We start from the raw sequence: 21,077 nt of genomic DNA, 5'->3' as shown, positions 1-21,077 counted from the left end.
GATCGATTTAAAATTACACGTACCACCTTTTGGGTCAGCGCAGAAAACACGTGTGCTTCCGCGCTGACCCAATGAAAAAACACAGGGGTGCCATTTTCAGCGCGACTGTTTTTAAAACAGTCGCGCTGGCGCGGAAAAAATTGATTTTTTACAAAATGAACGTACAATTTTCCACAAACAGCATTCTAATGTTTCTTCATGGCTTTGCAGGGCACAATGGCTTTTGTATGGCAAGAGATAGCCCATGATAACGAAGATATACCCGCATATGCACTTGCCGAATGCCGGAATGCAATGCGGGCATGCAGTTTCCTGAAGTTCTTCCTAACTCCACGCCTGAGAGCGCAACCTGACTTGCTGGAGTTCCTGATCAGAGCTTGGAACCCAATAGACGGGAAATTCACCATCCACGGCCAAGACATCGAGTTCGATGCCTCGGATATCTATTTCTTGACTGGTTTGTCGCGCCGGGGCTAGAGGCCCATCCTGGAGGGGCAGCAACCCAGCGGCGAGACTCTGGACCAGCTGATGGCTAGAGTATGCCCAAGAGCTGAAAAGACACGGAGCGGGAAGGTTGCTATCCTGACAGTGCGGGACATGCCTCTCCGCACGATACTCTTCCTAGTGACACGGGCAGCGGGTTCCTTGGCCAATCATGAGGCCTCGAAGAACCAACTGTTGTTAGCTCTGGAGTGCCTACAGCCCACCATCTTTGACTGGGCGACTGCTGTGACCACTAGCATGAAGAGGCAACTAAGCAACTGCCGTCGTGGAGAGACGAAGCAGTTTGCATATGGGTCGCTTCTTCTTCCGCTCATGCTGGAGCGGGTGCCAGCTTTACAGTTACAGACGATGGCTGTGGACCCACCTAGAGGTCCCCGGGAGACGAGGGCCAGCCGATGGGCCCGCGTCATGCCACGTGGAGGTGGTGGTCGCCCAGTATCTTGGGGAGTGTACTTCAGAGAGTGGCTGGACCGCCAGGTTGTCATTATGGAGGACTGGCCATATGCCAGCACGGACTTCTGCAATGATCCTGACATGCCACTGCCCGCAGGAGAGCATTGGGATGATGGAGGTATGTCACTTGATCTCATTTTAACATTTTTTGATGTTTTTGGTTTTTTATGTATATGTCTTAATAAATGTCACCGTATGCAGATGTGGGACCTGTGAGACCCATTGGCCTAGCCCCAACGGCACGGAGAGAGGGGCAAGGAGCTGGAGCCCTGGCCTTAGTTCCTCCAGGAGTAGATACGTCGGAGACTGTGGCCCGCAACCTTGAGGGTTTGCTGGAGGGAGTGCCGGATTACCAGGGGGTCGAGGAGGTCCTGATAGAGCATCAGATCCACACAGTGGGGGTGGCACCCAGGATGCACCGCCTTTTGAGGCGGGTGGCACGAGCGGCTGTATGCTACAGAGAGCATAACCCAGCACACTAGTCGCCTAGGTTTACTTCCACTGCTGTTTTGAGAGACATATGTCTCGGATGTACTGAGGATAGTGACTCTATTTTTGACATATACACTTATTTTTGAGCACCTTAGTGCGCCACACGATATATATATATATATATACATACCGATTTTGGATGGATCTTGTTACATGTGATGATGTTTTGTTTATGTTATGCAAATGTTCAGTACAAATGTGATCTTATGTATGAATTGCACAACACACGACCCATGTATTTTAATGTTTTTAATGCAAGCTTAAAAGCACACACAGCACGCATGCAAACTATGCTTGGGAAATATCTTATTTACATATGCTTTACCCTAGATGGATCTTCGACATATGATTATGTGTTTTATATGTTATGCGATTGATCGACACCCATGTGATCTGATGTATCTGCTGCATAACAAACGACCCATTGTGGAATGTACACATGCACATATATTTTATTTTTATGAAATCTTGAAAGCACACATGACAATCACGTATGCAAACTATGCTTTGGGAAATGAATTTTATTTTTGATGCAAGCTTAAAGGCACGTATATACATGCAAACTATGCTTGATGGAAAAGGAAACGGGCATGCCCCCAGCATCGTGTCTCAATTCGAGGTACATGCCCCCCAAGCTTCAGTCCATTGCAAATGGGTTGAAGGTTGACATAACGATTATTGCGCTTGAATTGCACGAGCTCATGTTTCATTGTTTTAACGAGGTTGACACAGGTAAAAGAACTATCCTCGGATCCGAATTGTTTCATTCTTTTAACGAGGTTGATACATTAGCCAAACTATCCTCGGAACGCCTTGCTTCATTTTTTAGCGAGCTTGACACAAGAAAAGGAACTTTGCTCCATCCAGACTTCGTCATGATGAATGGGAAGTGGAGGCCCCCAAGAAAGTGGCTCCGGAGGGAAGGCCAACATCTTGGAAATCAGGACCTAATGCCCCCAGGACACTATGCACGATGGTGTCATCACTGGGCACGGGCACGGGGTAGGTTGCCACATAGTTGATTTGTAGTGAGGCAGATGCAACTTGCGGATGAAAGCCAAGAGGGAAGTACGAGTGCGCCGGAGGGGCTTGTGTACAAACGAATGATAATTGATCGAACATCACTATTCTTCCGTCGTGTGGAAAGCAGACCACACGGAAAAGTGAAGAAACAAGGGCTCCCATGGCATACACATAATCACGACCAAGGAGAAGACTGAAGTCTAAAGAACCTTGGGTAATTGAGACGTCTATATAGACAGTCTTATCCCCCAAAGTAATAGGAAACTTCGGGAGGATCCCTAATGGCTGACTCGTCCCTCCATCAAACGCGGTGAGATGCGGTGCGACAGGTACAAGCGATGGGGAACCCAAAGCTCGCCAAGTAGAAACGGGCATGAGACTAACCGATGTTCCTTCGTCCAACACAGTGTCGGGCAGCGCTTTATTGCAAGCATAGGCGGTGACCCAGAAAGTCACGTGGGACAGAAGGGGAGGGGCAGTCAAGCGACTCCAATCAAAGGAGATGACCGAACTACTTGGTGGGGGAACCATCTGGTTGCCCCCTTGCTCGGAAAGAACCGAATCTAAATTCTCCGGAGAGGTTTCAGGAGAACCTTTATCAAGCTCAGGAGAGTCTGAGGAGACGAGAAGAACATGAAAATTTTGCTCTTCCGAAACAGGGTGCATGAGAGGAGGTGAACTCGAATCAACACCCTTTCCGACCAACGGCGGGTCTAGAACAGGCTGGGAACAGCCAGGTTCGGGAAGAGGGGCCTGGACAAAAGGGGAATCTGAAGCAATCTCTTTGTCAACAGGGGCACGATCTATAGCTGTAGAAAGACGTTGATAACCAGCGGGAAATGGATTCGGAGGAGCAACAAGACTTTCCAACACAGCAGAGGCTTTATCCATGAGTGGACAAAGGTGAAGGGGATGTTTGCCTTCACAAAGTCGACAGGGGATTCGAAGCTTCCCTTTCTCCTTATCATTCCCAACTGACGAGGTAGCATCGCCATGATCATCAGTGGACGATGAAGGGCGGGCCGGATCGTGAGACCAAACTTCTAATACCCTGGGAATGCCAGGACAATCACGAAGCAGATGGTCCTCCTTGCATAATCGACAAGGAAACTTGACCTTCCGCGGAGGAGCAGAAGGTGACCCGACTTCAGGTATACTGGAGTGGATAGCTGGACTTGAGGGGGGAACTACGTGTGTAAGCTCTCCCTTAGGAGACTTCTTCTTCTTGGTCTTCCTCTTCTTCTTCTTAGCCACCTGGTTATGCGAACCGAGACTTTCACCAGGCGAAGTATAAGAGGACGACGTAGAAGTAGGCGTCGAAGGGGAGAGATCCACCTTAGGATCAACATGATGTTGTTCAGGTGGAGGGACTGATGGACTAACAGCCGATACGGTAGGGACCAAAGAGGTTGAAAACAACCAAACGGGCAACCCAACAGTTAACCCTGGTAGGGACAACGTTGCCATATACGGAGCACCAACATTCCCGAGAGGAGGGAATTGACCTGGATTCCCATCAGAGGGGGACCCTGGGTTAGTGAATCCTGGAAAAGTTGCCATAGCAAACGAAAACGAAACCTACTCAAGCTAACGCACACAAAATCTAACCAGGTGATGTTATCGTGGCCAAATAAATTTTAAGACACAAGAACCAAACTTGACCTTTTCATGTTTCAAGAGTCGAGAAAAGGACGAAAAGGTGACTCCAGTCTCCTTCGAATATTTAATGAGCACGGAGTGACAAGACGCTCACAGGCACCTTTTCATTTAGGGAGTCCGAAAAGGATCAAAAGTGACTGCTCTGGAGACTCTAGGTATAGGGTTTACCAAGCGACCCGTAAAACTGCTTATACACCTTAGCAATCGTATGAGAGCCAAGGACCTTCCGTACTGCAGTCAATCTTCCCGAATGTTGTGTTCAGTGCGTTACGGTTCACAAGGCGGCAGACTCGGCTTCCTATGGATAAAGGATAAAAGCCTAGTGGGGTCTCCCTGTATACGCGACGGTACATGGGAGCACAGTCCGTGTTAGACCACTATCGAGTCACAGAAGGAGGAATCACCCAACCATAATGTGAAACAATAGTGACTATGTTTAAAGACGCCGGAACACGTCTCTAACCTAGACCTCTAGATATTTGCGTTTAGTTCCAATGCATTTTTAGGTTAATTCAGTTCATTTTATGGTTGATCTTGAAATTAAGTTTCGGTTTCAGGCCCTATCGTATGGTCTCTCACAATTTCCTAGATGCAAGCTATATGCCAAAGAATACCATTTTGTTCAATGAATTCTAACTATGAGAAGGTTAAGAGCTTTCAATCAAACAAAACGAACTCAAACAATCAAACAATCTAATGCAGCTAATGACAAAGAAATAAAAATTTTCTTTTTGAGAACACAAATCACTAAAATGCTCTTCTTTTCATTAACTATCGAATGCAAAAGATTTTAGTTCGATTCTCTTTCAACGGCACTAATGCACTTCAAAACGAATTTTGAGAGACAAGAACACCAAGCAAATCACTTAATGAAAGCACACAAAGTTCCCAAAACATCCAAAAAGGATCTCCAAATCAAAAGGAAAAACCAAGTTCCGCACGAGCTATGTGATCTAAGCTCGGCAAGACAAGCAAGGATTCAAGCAAGGAAGAAGAAAAAACCGCTTGGAAACACAACCAAAAGCACTTCAACAATCGCTGAACAAGTGTAAAAACAAATCTGAAGTTGGCTGATCAAACAAGAGAACAAGATCCTTACGGAAGGCTTGACACACACACGGCCACTAGATGTCCTAAGGCTAGAGTGCGAAATCAATGGAGAAAAGAAAACACCCGGAGGATAAGAGTCCCAACCAGTCAATTAGAGATTCAACACAATCCAGCAACTGTAAAAGTGATGGCAGAAATACAAACCAAGCAGCGAAAGCCAAGAGGAAGGTATTTGCAAAACCGAAAAATGAGCAAAAACGAAACCTTGTGGAACAAGACTTCGCAAACCAGTAGCTCAGAGTTCAGGTAATGAAAAACAAGTCACAAACCAAGTGGAGAGAAGAGGGGAAAGTCAAAGCAACAGGTTCAGGAGGCTAACTTGGGCAAAAATGAATTCCACAGGATCAGCGTGGGTGGCCTTCAGCAACTCGGCGCTGACAAGGGGAGGCCTGTAGCAACTTTGCGCTGTCAGCACGGAAGAACATGGATAAAGCGCGCTGTCTCAAAAATGAGGTTAGCACGACTGTTAATCATACAAGAGCGATGACAGGGAAAACAAAGAAGCAGGTGTGCGACGTCAGTGCGTCTATTTTGAATTAAACCGCGCTGAGGGTAAAAACGAGTAGAATCAAAGCAAAAACTCCCAAACCAAAGGTAGAAACTCTTTTAACAATTAAGACACTTCCCAGATGGGCCCAGGAAGGCTACAAGCAGAGAAACAATCCCCAAAACTTGAAAAGGGAGAACAATCAAATTCAAACACAAAGAATGGACACAAGAGACAAAAGGCTGATCCCCAGCGGAGTTGCCAAATTGTTGGAGAGGTAAATCCCCTCTACGGATAGAGGCGATCCCTACTAGCCCAGCAAGGGTCTAGCAACAATCAGTCAATGCTACTATGCAAGTTCCTAATTGAAATTAAACAAGAGGTAAAGAGCACCTACTTGGATTCCAGCGCTGTTGTTTGATGAAGAGATGCCACCTTCGCTCCTTCGCTTTGTCTGGTCACGATCCTCCGCGATCTCCGCGAATAGACACCTGCACACACGAAGAGGAAACAAACACAAGCGTGAAATCTAATAAAAGCAACCATACATCAGTCAGAAAGGATGTAATTCACATTTAACCATTGCATAGACAAATGAGAATGGAACAATAATAGTAGTCATCTATTATTAATCAAGCAGAGAAGAGTACAACCAAATGTTCTGACGTCGGTAACCTTCTCAGGAGGGGCCAGTCAGCAAGCGTTTCAAGCATTCACCTTTGGAAATGATTCTCCCAAGACAAGAAACTCTCTCTCTCACACAAGCAACACAACACAACCTTCCCTAAGCTATCATGCACTTCCACACTTATCACACCAAATACCTATAGTAGCAGCAATCTGAGCACTATAAGCTCTACACAATCCAAGCTATTCCAAACTAGCTGCTCATGGTAATGGTGGAAGTTTATATAGGAGAAGGAGCCTCCTAAAAGGGTGGAAGGATGAGCTTATCCTCAAGGGAAGTAGTTGCAAAGGGTCGAACAGACATGCCATAGAAGGGAGTCGATACTCACAATGCCAACAACCAAGTCTGGAGTTATCTGGAGGGCTGGCTGTTGGAACAAATTCGCCAAAACTGGATCAGCGCGGGTGCATAACTGGACTGGCGCGCTGTCGTCGCAAAGACATAATGGAAAAGGCCATGTCAGCGCGGGTAGATACAAACAGGGGCTGCGCTGGTCATGAAATTCGATCAGCGCGGGAAAGGCGTGTGCTTCCGCGCTGGCAGCGCACGCGGTCTGTTATAAAGCGCCAGTCATCGCGGATATTTTAGAAACAGACGCGCTGATGAGGAAAACTTTGGAAAAGTGGGTTTTTGGCCAGTTCAGAAGGCATGAACTTGATTATTGTGAATTCCTGACACAGTAGGGTGACTGACAGGGAGACAGTGACAAATTACTGTGTAACACTTCCTTCTACCAATCCCAAAAGCAAAGGTGGGCTTAGCTTGAGGCCGATCCAGCTGGCCTGGAGGTTTTGCATGGACATCTTGTAGAGAAGCACCCGTGCCAGGGCCTCCTTCATTCTAGTTGGAGTGTGATATTCCCTGATTTTGAGGCTGTGGGACAATGTGTTCCACCTACGAGTGCAAGCATGAACACAATTGTCCCCTAATAATCATTCCATATCCTCGAAGTGTGCTATAGCCTGAGCCTACCGATCCATCTATTTTAATAAAGCCTGAGAGTTGGTTGCTAGGTGCTGGTGGGCTGATATCAATGTGGTGGGGTCCCCTGGGTTTTCTCTAATCAGCAGTGGTTCATGTAGCTCTCGGTTCATGACATTTGTTAGCGTTCGAATTTGCCTCAGGCCGAGGAAGGCAAAACTCGAGGCCACATCAAACCACGCTCAGCCTCGTAGCTAGCCCTACGAGGACAGGAGAGGGCTCTCTCCGGGTCTATCTCGGCAAAAGGTAATCAAAGAGGCTCGAGATGACTGAATTGATGACTAATTTTAGGCTAGGTGTGAAGTATAAGGATTATGGAATTTATTTTTTGAAGTTTTGTTGAATTCAAGGAGAAGGCAATTTTGGGTGCGGGGATGAGACACAGCTTTTGCAGAGGTCTACTTGGGGCAAGATAGGCGATTGTTTTGATGCCTTTAAAGTGAGTGAATGAATAGTCCTGACAGGTGAGGAGCTAAGGATAGCAAAGAAGTCTCAAGGATTCTCCTTAAACTGAAGAAAACATGGAAAATTAAACAAACTTAAAGGTAGAGCATAGCAAATTTATGGATTCTACCTTAACACTTCATTTGTTTAATTGCAGAATATTAAATAAGGAAAGTGATACACATACACAACTTACAAGTACTGAGAGAAACACACCATCAACACATAAGGCCACATGAATCCCAAATAGTGCTGCAAAACCCTGGTCTATCCTTTGCCATAATTGCAGATAAAATATGTACAATAGTGTATCAAGCTATTCCCAAGAGTCCAACCCTGAAAATGACTAAGAAAATACATAATATAGGCAAGCTAACTCATTCCCTTGCCTCTAGGGGTCGAGCTCATCATCCTAGGAGCTGTTTCAACCAATTCTAAACAAAGCACTACAATCTAGGCAGTCAAAACAACTTGCCTCTATAAGCTAGGAAACCAATTCATTCATTAATTTTTTGCTATTTTATGAATGAATCATCTAGAATAAGTAAATAAATGTCAAGTCAAAATAAAGTTCCATTAATTACATCAAGGAGGGTGAAAAATCCCATCACAAGTCAAAACTAGTCAAACTGGCTTCGTTTCCTGAGCTGAAGATGAAAACTTTGCAAAAAATCTTGATGCGTAGCACGCCTGAGCCCTACGCATAGCGCGCCTTTCCACTTGCTTCTAGGGCACTTCCCGGCATCCAAATTGAGCTCACGATAGCTCGTTGGAAAGGACTGGATGTCTAATTTTAAACCCAAGTAGAATTTTCCAATTTTGTGTCCATTTTCCACTCTAAAAGTTCATTCTCCCAAGACTGCTTCCTGTGTGTCCAAAAAGGGGCAGTGAGGTCATTTTTTGCATGTTTTTTGACCTTTTGGGGATCCAAACCTTGATGAAATGCCTTGGCAGTGGCTGAGCAGGTGTATTTTATCATGAAAAATCCAAAAATGAAAACCTTTCGTGATTTTGACCTCCCAATTTTAAGGGTAGCGCGCGGCACGCTACGCATTGAGCCAAAAAACAAACTGTGCCAAATAACCCTGATGCGTAGCGCGTCGCTCCACCTGCCTTTGGGGCACTTCCCGGAATCCAAATCGGGCACAAGATAGCTCTTTGGAACGGTCTCTGGGTCTACTATCCAACCCAAGTGGAATGTTTCAATTTGGAGTTCATTTTCCTTGTCAAAAATCAAATCTCCAAAGAATGGTCAAAATGTGCCAAATGAGGTTGCCTCAAGGCAGAGTTCTGTTGAAGTCAACTTTTGAATGCCTTCCTCAACTCCAAATTGAGCTCATGATAGCTCATTGGAAATAAATTTGTGTTGAATTATCATTTTACTCATCAAGAAAGTCATTTGGCCAACCAAGCTATGAGAAAACGTGATTTTCCCAAGGTCACTTCAGAGGTGCATCAATTCTCCCGAGGCGATTGTATTTTTGACATTTCTCTAAAACCATGACACCTGTGTAAAACGTGAGGGAGGTTTTTCTTCTTTGGCATGTTTTGGACAAAAACCTCTCTCAGGTTTCCAAAATTCATCTTTGATTGCTCCGAAACATCTTTTGAGTGAAACTTATCCCGATGTGTGGAACAAGGGATTTTGTCGAAATGAAGCGAAATGAAGAGGATAAGGGGCTTCTAAATTCTTGGGGAAATTTTTGGAAGTAGGGAGGGATGTTAGGAAGTAGGGGAAAGTGGAATCTCAGAGATCGAGTGAGGGGAAGGGGTCCAAAAGGGCAAAACACAGGCCTAGCCTAGAAAATTGCCAAGTTGTGGCAAGAAACTAGGGTTTGTGCAAAAATGAGGAATTTGGGGGATCTCAGTGATGGGAAGCATTTTATAACGTACTTTAAGGATAGGAGAAGGTGTATGAACATCAAGATACAATTTTTGCCGATGATTTTACCATCCAAGAGAAATTAGCTTTTAAAACCCTAGGAGAGGGAAATGACCTTGCCTAGGTGCAACTGAAGCATGAACAAGGTGTAAAATGACTCATTAGACACTGAAATGATAATGAAAACCCTATGAATGATGATAGAATCATCTGAATGATGACATGGACCGACATCTGGAAAAATTTATGAGTGAAAGCAAACCCTAGACCTAATGTCTAGTGACCAAATTTTGGTTGAAAACCCTTTGAAATGACAAAATTTTGACTTGGACACTGTGAGACCACTTTGTAAGAGCATATTTGATCACTGGAGGAAGGCTGGAAAGACTGACACTAACATTGGCTCCAATGGGGATGGTAGCTCCTTGGAGGTGCCAAGAACCGCAGATCTCTGGAAGAGCTAGATAGTGCCTTCGTCCATTGGGCTATGGAGTCATTATTCCAATAATTGACACAAAACTTTGACACATTTATTGACTGAAACTTGATTCAAACCAACTCAATTATGAAACCTACATGACTGAAAACTGACTCACAAATGACTCATGACTGACTTAACTAAAACAAGAACTTACAAAGCTTATTGAAGGGCAGCAGTCCATCAAGATTTGAAATCATGATGACAAGCACCTGTGTTTCTTACAAGACAATATACCCTCAAAATATATCAAAATGCCAATGCAACCAATCAAGAAGATGGCTTATTGACTGATTCTTCTTATCAGATCTTCTTGTCAATAGTACAAACCTATCACTGGGCATCCAAAAACATAGTTGGCCATGGCTGCAACAAAACACCGTAATAAACACTTTTACTGCTGGCTGCAACAAACTTGCTAAAGGATCGTAAAAAACATGAAGGTTTGTCATTGCCACCTCCTGCTGAAAGATCAAGGTTTCCTTTGTTTCAAATTTTGATCTTCCTTCATCATGTACTCCAATAAAAGTATGCTCATGGGCTTGAAAAAACTCTGAACAGGTAGATGAGCAGATCTCCTCTTGTAAAAACATTTCAACACATGAAACATATGAAGAATCTGAAAGGTAATCCTGTATGCTATGCTCTTCTGTAGTCTGACAATATGGTAGGTCATCTTCATATGGTATCACAACCAAATTATCAAGTTCCTTATTACATTCTTCAATATTATCAAGCACAATATTATCATTTATATCGTTTGCCACAAATTCACTCAAAGAAACTTTTTCACTTGCTTGAGCAAAGATCTTGTCTTGTTTTTCACAGAGGCAATGAACTACCTCCTCATGAAGATCTAGTGCGGGTGAGATGAGAGCATTTAGGTCTGCTACTCCATTTTCTTCTTTTGAGGTAGCCGCGACAATACAACTCTCTTTTATGAGATCCGGAACAACATGTTTTGCCTCATCACAATTTATCTCTCGATCTGATTTATCATCATCACTTTCTGATATTGGAACATTACTTTCCTGCGTTACCTGCATGTTGTCTTCTTCTATGGACAGATCTGAAACAACATTTTCTCTTTCTTCATTTTCAACCATATGGAAATCTTCAGCCTGCTGACCTTGACAAGTATCCTCTAATATTTCTGTGTGCTGCTGAAACGGATTTTCATACAGGGCTTCAATGATCTCTTCATCCATGAAATTATCATCTTCATAAAACTTCTCAAGGCTTTCAATAAAACTATAAGAATGCTTGCAACAGTCTTGAACTAAATTTAATGATGGATAAGAGTCCATATATCTTTCAATGAACATAGCATGAAAATCCTTTAAACAGTAAATACAAGTAGGCGGAAAACTTTCATACCAAGATTGGGCTTTACCTTCCAGAGTGGCCAAGAATATCTTCATCCAGCAATCTTCAGGAAAATCAACCTTCAACTTGCGAATATGCATGTGAAACCTAACCAAATGTAGAGCAGCGTCCTTCCTACCATCATCTTTAAATGTAGGCAAATTCCTTGACCAATCTACCTTCAGAATTTTATTTGGAAAACCAGGGATGTGATCTCGGCTCATGGGAGCGTATCTTCTTGCAACCTGATCCATCTTAAAAAGCTCAAATCTACTAATCTTCCTGCAGTGAAGTCACCATGAAGCATTGATCTCTGGATTTTTCAGTGAATGAAGTCGCCAGGTGAATGATTTCAGCCTTGCTAGTGTCTGACCGTTATCCACCATCAACAATAAGATCTGAACTTGATACATGTACTGGGGCAATTAACAAGTTAGATGTCACGATTACAAGCTAGACCAGAGATTGACTGAAGCAGCGTTTATCTACTTCTGCTAATGCAAAGCAAAAGTGTTTCGAAGGCTACCTGGCATAACTTCAGGCTCCGTTTGTAGCTTATAAAACAAATGACATCAACCAGCAAACCATTTTTTCTTCCCCAGTATGGTCGCCACTATGTTAGCGTTCGAATTTGCCTCAGGCTGAGGAAGGAAAAACTCGAGGCCACATCAAACCACGCTCAGCCTCGTAGCTAGCCCTACGAGGACAGGAGAGGGCTCTCTCCGGGTCTATCTCGGCAAAAGGTAATCAAAGAGGCTCGAGATGACTGAATTGATGACTAATTTTAGGCTAGGTATGAAGTATAAGGATTCTGGAATTTATTTTTTGAAGTTTTGTTGAATTCAAGGAAAAGGCAATTTTGGGTGCGGGGATGAGACACAACGTTTGCAGAGGTCTACTTGGGGCAAGATAGGTGATTGTTTTGCTGCCTTTAAAGTGAGTGAATGAATAGTCCTGACAGGTGAGGAGCTAAGGAGATCAAGGAAGTCTCAAGGATTCTCCTTAAACTGAAGAAAACATGGAAAATTAAACAAACTTAAAGGCAGAGCATAGCAAATTTATGGATTCTACCTTAACACTTCATTTGTTTAATTGCAGAAGATTAAATAAGGAAAGTGATACACATGCACAACTTACAAGTACTAAGAGAAACACACCATCAACACATAAGGCCACATGAATCCCAAATAGTGCTGCAAAACCCTGGTCTATCCTTTGCCAAAATTGCAGATAAAATATGTATAATAGTGTATCAAGCTATTCCCAAGAGTCCAACCCTGAAAATGACTAAGACAATACATAATATAGGCAAGCTAACTCATTCCCTTTCCTCTAGGGGTCGAGCTCATCATCCTAGGAGCTATTTCAACCAATTCTAAACAAAGCACTACAATCTAGGCAGTCAAAACAACTTGCCTCTATAAGCTAGGAAACCAATTCATTCATTAAATTTTTGCTATTTTATGAATGAATCATCTAGAATAAGTAAATAAATGTCAAGTCAATATAAATTTCCATTAATTACGTCAAGGAGGGTGAAAAATCCCATCACAAGTCAAAACTGGTCAAACTAGCTTCGTTTCTTGAGCTGAAGATGAAAACTTTGCAAAAAATCCTGATGCCTAGCGCGCTTGAGCCCTACGCGTAGCGCGCCTTTCCACTTGCTTTTGGAGCACTTTCCTGCATCCAAATTGAGCTCACGATAGCTTGTTGGAAAGGACTGGATGTCTTATTTCCAACCCAGGTGGAATTTTCCAATTTGGTTTCCATTTACCCCTCCAAAAGTGCATTCTCCCAAGACTGCTTCCTGTGTGTCCAAAAAGGGGCAGTGAGGTCATTTTTTGCATGTTTTTTGACCTTTTGGGGACCCAAACCTTGATGAAATGCCTTGGCAGTTTCTGAGAAGGAAAATTTTATCATGAAAAATCCAAAAATGCAAACCTTTCATGATTTGGACCTCCCAATTTTAAGGGTAGTGCGTGGCACGCTACGCGTTGAGCCAAAAAACAAATTGTGCCAAAAAACCCTGATGCGTAGCGCGCCTTTCCACCTGCTTTTGGGGCACTTCCCGGAATCCAAATTGGGTTCTGGATAGCTCTTTGGAAAGGTCTCTAAGTCTAATTTCCAACCCAAGTGGAATTTTTCAATTTGGAGTTCATTTTCCTTGTCACAAATCAAATCTCCCAAGACTGGTCAAAATGTGCCAAATGAGGCTGCCTCAAGGCAGAGTGTTGTTGAAGTCAACTTTTGAATGCCTTCCTCAACTACAAATTGAGCTCATGATAGCTCATTGGAAAGAAATGTGTGTCTAACTATCATTTGACTCAACAAGAAAGTCATTTGGCCAACCAAGCTAGGAGAAAACTTGATTTTCCCAAGGTCACTTCAGAGGTGCATCAATTCTCCCGAGGCGATTGTATTTTTCACATTTCTCTAAAACCATGGCACCTGTGTAAAACGTGAGGGAGGTTTTTTTTCTTTGGCATGTTGTGGACAAAAATCTCTCTTATTTTTCCACAATTCATCTTTGATTGCTCTGAAACATCTTTTGAGTTAAACTTATCCCGATGTGTGGAACAAGGGATTTTGTCGAAATGAAGCGAAATGAAGAGGATAAGGGGCTTCTAAATTCTTGGGGAAATTTTTGGCACTAGGGAGGGATGTTAGGAAGCAAGGGAAAGTGGAATCTCAGAGATCAAGCAAGGGGAAGGGGTCCAAAAGGGCAAAACACAGGCCTAGCCTAGAAAATTGCCAAGTTGTGGCAAGAAACTAGGGTTTGTGCAAAAATGAGGAATTTGTGGGATCTCAATGATGGGAAGCATTTGATAAGGTAATTTAAGGATAGGAGAAGGTGTATGAACATCAAGATACAAGTTTTGTCGATGATTTTACCATCCAAGAGAAATTAGCTTTCAAAACCCTAGGAGAGGGAAATGACCTTGCCTAGGCGCAACTGAAGCATGAACAAGGTGTAAAATGACTCATTAGACACTGACATGATAATGAAAACCCTATGAATGATGATAGACTCAGCTGAATGATGACATGGACCGACATCTGGAAAACTTTAGAAGGAGTGAAAGCAAACCCTAGACCTAATGTCTAGTGACCAAATTTTGCTTCAAAACTCTTTGAAATGACGAAATTTTGACCTGGACACTCTGAGACCACTTTGTAAGAGCATATTTGATCACTGGAGGAAGGTTGGAAAGACTGACACTAACAACATCTTTGACCTCTGCCGCTCTCTTTTCTTCGTGGTTTAACCATGAGGTTAGTGCCATCAGTTGCATATCTCCCACGACTGTGTTGGGGTCCCATGAGGTTACATTTGGAAGGGCCAAATTATGAAGGTAGAACTCTAATGGCTTGGCCTTGTCCTCCGTTGAACTGTTGTTACATAAATCCGTGAACTGCTGGGGGTTTTGGATTTGGGAGATAGCCCTCTGTGCCAATGCATTAATTTGGAATTGCAACCACTGGTCCCGTAGGTATAGGCCATAAGATTTGGCCGGCTGCGTACATTGCAGAGCATCCATTGCCCAACTGGCCATGCAGGCTAGTTGCGCTTCCTTTTCTTGCACCTGCTGTTTTAGAGCGTGTATCTCTATGCTTGCCTGCAATTCTCTTTCCTATAGTTGCTGGTTTAGTTCCTCAAGATCAGCTTGCATTCCTTCTTTTCCTTGAGGTTCTGCTGTGGTGTCCTCTGGTGCTGTGTTCCCTTCTTCCTCTGTCCTTGTAGCTGAAGTTTGAGCTTCTCATTTTCTTCCTGTAGAAATACTCGCTGGCAGTTTCCCACATGTTTTTCCATAGCCAATTCTGTTCTTGCCTCCTTGAGTTGTTCCTCCAAAGGTCCTATATCTGCTAATCCTTTAGACTTGGCTATTCTCATCCATGTGTGGGTCGTCACTCTTTCTTCCTCTAGTGCAACGAAAAGCGGCACTGTGAATTTCTGTGGAATGATTTTTCCGGCCTCCAAAAAGTTATAGAAAGAGCCCAAGCTGGGCTGGGGGCTAGGTTCCATAATGTGCTCTACCTCTTCTTCCTTTTGTGGTGATTTGGCTGCTTCCCCTTCCATTCTTTCGGTCTCCTTGAGCCTGGCCAATGTTTCCTATAGAACGGCTTCAGCATCCTATAGAGAGGTTTTTGAAGCCAACCTTTCCATTCTCTCCCTCCAGGTAGATGTCTTCGGGCTTCCCTACTCATACATGATTGATGCTTTGGAGGGGTACTTCTCCTTTGGTGAGGCAGGGGTGTCTTCAATGGTAATTGGGTCTTTGGATGGAGGTTGGGGTCTGCCGGTTTTAATTCTTACACTTCTTCTTGCTTTGAAATACAGAGGAGTCTCCCTCTTTCATTTTTCCTTTGGCTTGGGAGAGGTATTTAGGGTGGCCAGCACAACTGCTACCTCCCTAGCAAGAATTTCAGCTGATTTCACCTTTTGTTTTCCTTTTTCAAGACTTCCTGTAGAAAGTCCTGTAGTGGCTAGTTTCTGGCTTCCTATAGAAGTTGTTTTTAAACTTCCTGTAGAAGTAGATGGCACTGTTTTAGCCTGCTTGGTTGAGGCTGCCTTAGAGGTGCCCTCACTGGCGTGGAATTTTTCAGTCCTTTCCACCCTGCTCTATAGTATTTTCTCCCTGGGTGTTGGTGTGGTTTTATCACCCCCTGTTTTGGTAGCTTGGCGTTTTCCTTGAGTTCCCTTTAGTTCTTTCTTCAATGTTGTGCCAGGGGTTTCCTGTCTTTTATCTTTCTCTTTTGTCTGAATGTGCTCCTTCTCTTCGCTACTGGAGGAAGTGAGCTCCTCGACCAAGATTCAGATGTCATCATCCTTAGACATATTACGAAAAGTTTCCCAGGAGAGAGGGACGGTGTAAGTATGGAGTGCATCTTCCATGAGGAGCTTGCTGAGCCCATGATGGGCTAGCTAGTTTGGCATTTCCTCTCTTAGTTTGGTGGCACACTTAGTCATGGATTGCAGGAGGAAGTAAGGAATGCTCAACTTTTTCTCTGAGGGTAGGTCCATTCAGTGCCTGAGTTCTGTGAGCAACCGGAAATGATAGCCATACACGATGCTAAATCGCCCCTCACACGTAATATACTTTATAATCTGGAGGCTGACCTCACTCTAGAACAGTTGTAGGTTGGTTCTTCGAACTCCATTCTTCTCCTCTGAAAATTGTTCCTCTGGCAAGAAGAACTCCTTTTTAGCTTTCTAACCCAATTTTCTCTCCTCCTTATCCCAGGATACCCCCATCGATAGATCAGTTACTCTGCTAATGAGCTGTGGGTTGAGTCTGAGGGTCAATCCTCTGAAGTTGACAATGGCCAATGTCTTTGACTTTGGCTTCAAGGACCTTAGGAATTCTTCTGCAATTTCCTCATCGTGACCTTGAAGCTTGTCACAGAATGACATCTAGTGTGCACAGGAAAACAAGTCCACCACCTCAGGGGTTTCCCGTAACTTCTTGGAGTCCAAAGGCTCTTTTCTAATGAACCCTCCCGGCATGGTAAAAAAATTGTTTTGTTGTCCTGAGCTTGCCTGCTCATGTACAGAAGTATAGCTTCGGGATTTTCTAGACAGAGCGCAGAGCTATGTCTTTGTTATGCACATAGTTATATAAAATTCACAACTTTCTACCAGTGAGCCTTGACAGTGGCTCAATTGTAATTCAAAACCCCGGAGAAAATCCCGCATACATACTACGATGAAAATTCTCATGTAGCGATAAGAAAACGGCTTGTAAATTCATGAACAGACTTTTATTCACATTTTCCTACCCCTTCAACACGTCGACTTCACCACCTTTTGAATCAATTGCATGGGAGAATTATGTTCAGGCTTACCTTATTCCAGAATTGCCACCTTCGACGTGAACAGTCCAAACTTCTCCGTAATGCCGGGCTTCCTGTAGCGCAGCTTCCTGTAGGAGTTGTGCACGGATTCTGGGGAACACTTCAGTGGTTCTGGACTTTATATGCAGCAACAGGACATTGGAACAGGTCGAGAACTTAGTCTAACAACCTTCAGAGGATTGAGGATGTGTACTTGGCTGCAAAACAGTTGCGAGTAATTGACTGCAGTGCATCATAAGTGACACAACAGGCCGATTTGAATTGTTGCGGAATTCATGGCGCGGGGGTGAGTTGTCCCCGTTGGCCAACGTCACCGCTATCATTCCGCTGCATGTCCCTAACCGCCGAATCCTACCCTTTGCCTTTACTGCCGCCATTCTTGTTAGACTACAGCTTCTCTCCGACTGGACGCTTCCCACGTGTCCATTTCCTGTCTTTTCGACATAACCAAAGCCTTTCGGATCCGACGAGGCCATCAGACTGGTTGTGGTGGCCAGTTGAATGGCTACCGGACTTGTTCAATCCATTCATCCTCAAAGTCATGCAAATTTAGAGTATAGTTTATGTAATCTGACGAAATAAGGTTAGGCACTTACCTGTGCGGCCGTGGACGTGAGTTTTCTCAGGCTTGAGGACGAGGAATGATGGATCCGCTTGTTGTTGCTTCGTGCACAGGCACTGGAGCTCCTTTTCATTGGCTGCTGCTGGTTACGAGACCTTGAGACCCGGTTCCTGGTAGTGAATGCTGCATGCACCGGCTTCATGAGATGCAAGTGTCTCCATGGTATGTGCTCTAGTCGGATCAGCTGCTACAGGATTCCTGTAGGACATCCTGTAGCCGTTTCTCCTCCTGGGGTGCATGCTGAAATAATTGAGTCACGATCATAGGTGCAAGGTCCTGAGATTGCCTTGACAGGTAAGGTATGCGAGCCTCTGCATGCGTTTATTTCCCAAAGAAATTCCTTTATTTGAGAAAACAAAGTTTTGGTATGATTGTGCAGGTATATTTTGACCGTATGGCAGCAATGGTGGTGAAAGGAGGTGAAACAAGTGGAGGATGGAAGAAAAGAGTGGTTGCATGCCTCCCCAACGGACTTCAAGCTTCAAATTCTTCTTGATGATCGGTCCTAGCCTGCCCAAAGGCTCTACAGGATGTTTCTTGTAGAAATACAAAACTTCCTGTAGCAAGTCCTATAGCTTCCTGTAGAAGGCTAAAGTATGACCAGATTGCGTCCAAACCTTGGAAGAGATGAGTGTTCATGGAGGGAGTGTTTGTGAGGTTGCCTGGTAGCTTGGTAGGGACCCTTGTCCTTGAGTTGAGAGGCCTCCTTTTTGCATTAAATCCCTGCAACCTGCAACAATTTCCAAAGATTAAGCCTGTTTTTTTCTGTTTCTGCCTCTTTTTCTTTTTCCTTTTTCTCTCTCTCTTTTTTTTTTTTTTATTAGAGACAGCAGGGGCACCTCAATAAGGTTTTCACCCCTACTATCTGCCTTGGGCGCCTTAGAGAGGTTTTCACCCAAGGATCTTTTTATTCCAATTCTTTTTCAGAGAGACAGCAGGGGCGCCTCAATGAGGTTTTCACCCCTACCATCTGCCTTGGGTGCCTCAGAAAGGTTTTCACCCAAGGATCTTTTTTATTTGCATTATTTTTTTATGATGCTCAGGGTATGCCCAAAACAGAGACAGAACCCTTCTCTATGACCAACACTGATTTTTCCACAGTTTTGATGAACTCTTGCCTCGAAAGAGGTTTCTTGTAGATCTTTAGTCGTTGCCCATTGACGAGCATGGGGATGGCTTCTTCATCAATGGTCCAAATAAGGACAGAACCATTGTCATTACACTTCTCCACTGCATATGGTCCTAGCCATCTTGTCCTCAGCTTCCCCTTGAAATCCTTATGTCTGGAATCATACAACAGCACCCAATCTCTAGGATGGAATTGTTTGTCATTGAGGTGTCGGTCATGTCATATCTTCCTCTGAAGTTGAACCACTTCTGAGTGAAGGATGGCCTGCATTCGGTGTTCATCTAACCCATTCAGCTGCAATAACCTTTCTTGTTAAGCATGGCTAAGGTTTAGGTCCAGCTAAGCTGTCATCCTCAATGTGTTGTACTTGAACTCAATTGACAGCAAAGCTTTGCTTCCATAGACTAGCTCATAAGGTGTGAAGCCGGTTGTGGTCTTCCAGGTGGTGTTGTAAGCCCAAGTGGCCTCAACCAGGCGATCTGCCCAATCCTTTCTGCTACTGCTCACCACCTTAGTCAAAATCCCTTCTAATGCTCTATTGGTGACCTCCACCTGCCCATTTGGTTGAGCATGATATGGGGTGGAATTCCTATGCTTGATCTTGTGATGAGCGAGAAAGTCTTCAATTAAGTTGGAGGTGAACTGGCTTCCTTGATCAGTGATTAACTCTCTTGGGTAGCCAAATTTGTAGAAGATGTTTTCTCTTAAAAACTCAGCCACCTTTTCTTCTGACGCTGCTTTGATTGCCTTGGTTTCTGCCCACTTTGTCAGATAGTCTGTGCACACAATGATATAAGACCTTTGCCTTGAAGGAGGATTGATAGGACCCACAAAATCCATACCCCACATCTCAAATGGTTCAAGAGTCACTTGAGGTTGGAGAGGCATTTCATCCCTTGGAGTTGGCTTCCCCATCCTTTGGCATCAGTCACATTGGCTGATATATATTTTGACATCTTGATGAAGCGTGGGACAATAGTAGCCTGCCTGTAGAATTTTGAAGGCAGTCCTCTTGGCTGCAAAATGTCCTCCACAAGGCCCATCATGACAGGTTAGGAGGATGTCAAAGACTTCCTCCTCCCTTACACAACACCTTAACATCTGATCGGGGCCAAGTTTGAACAGGTTACCCCCAATCCAAGTGAATGAGGCACTTTTCCTCATGATTCTACTCTTCTATTTTGAGGATAGATGCAGAGGGAACTGTGCTGAGACTAGGTAGTTTGCTATGTCAGAAAACCATGGAGAGAGTACTAAGATAGCAAACAGATGTTCATTTGGCATCTGGTCATCCACTGTTCCATCTTCACCTGCAGGTAAATCCAGTCTAGACAAGAAGTCAACAACAACATTTTCTTTACCTGGTTTGTCAATGATAGTCAAATCAAACTGCTACAAGAAAAGTAACCATCTAATAATACGAGCATTCACATCCGTTTTATTCATTAAATATCTAATTGCAGCATGATCAGTATGTAAAAATGTTTGATAGCCAGTGATGTAGTGTCGGAACTTGTTCAGGGCATGGACCACGGCCAAGAACTCTTTCTCAGTTACAGTATAATTCATTTCTGCCTTGGATAAGTTTTTGCTGACAAAGTATATGGCATATGGGAGTTTTTGTTCAACCTGTCCTAAGGATGCCCCTATGGCTTTGTTCGAGGCATCAGTGTGGATGTGGAAAGGTAGGGCCCAGTTTGGACCTCTCAAGATCGGGGCGGACACCAACTTATCCTTTAATTTATTCAGAGCCCTCTGACAATTGTCCGTCCATTTGAACTCAACATCTTTTGCTAAGAGGCCAAACAATGGCGAGGCTAGCTTACTGAAGTCTTTAATGAATCTTCTATAATATCCTGCTAAGCCTAAGAAACTCCGAACATCTCTTACCTTCTGAGGAGGTGGAA

This window comes from Pinus tabuliformis, chromosome 4_1 (genome assembly GCF_031772625.1).
Source record: "Pinus tabuliformis cultivar Carrire ecotype Pingquan chromosome 4_1, CPIR1, whole genome shotgun sequence".
In the NCBI taxonomy this organism is placed as follows: Eukaryota; Viridiplantae; Streptophyta; class Pinopsida; order Pinales; family Pinaceae; genus Pinus; species Pinus tabuliformis.
The sequence above is the reverse complement of the archived record's forward strand: the minus strand, read 5'-3'. Positions refer to the sequence as shown.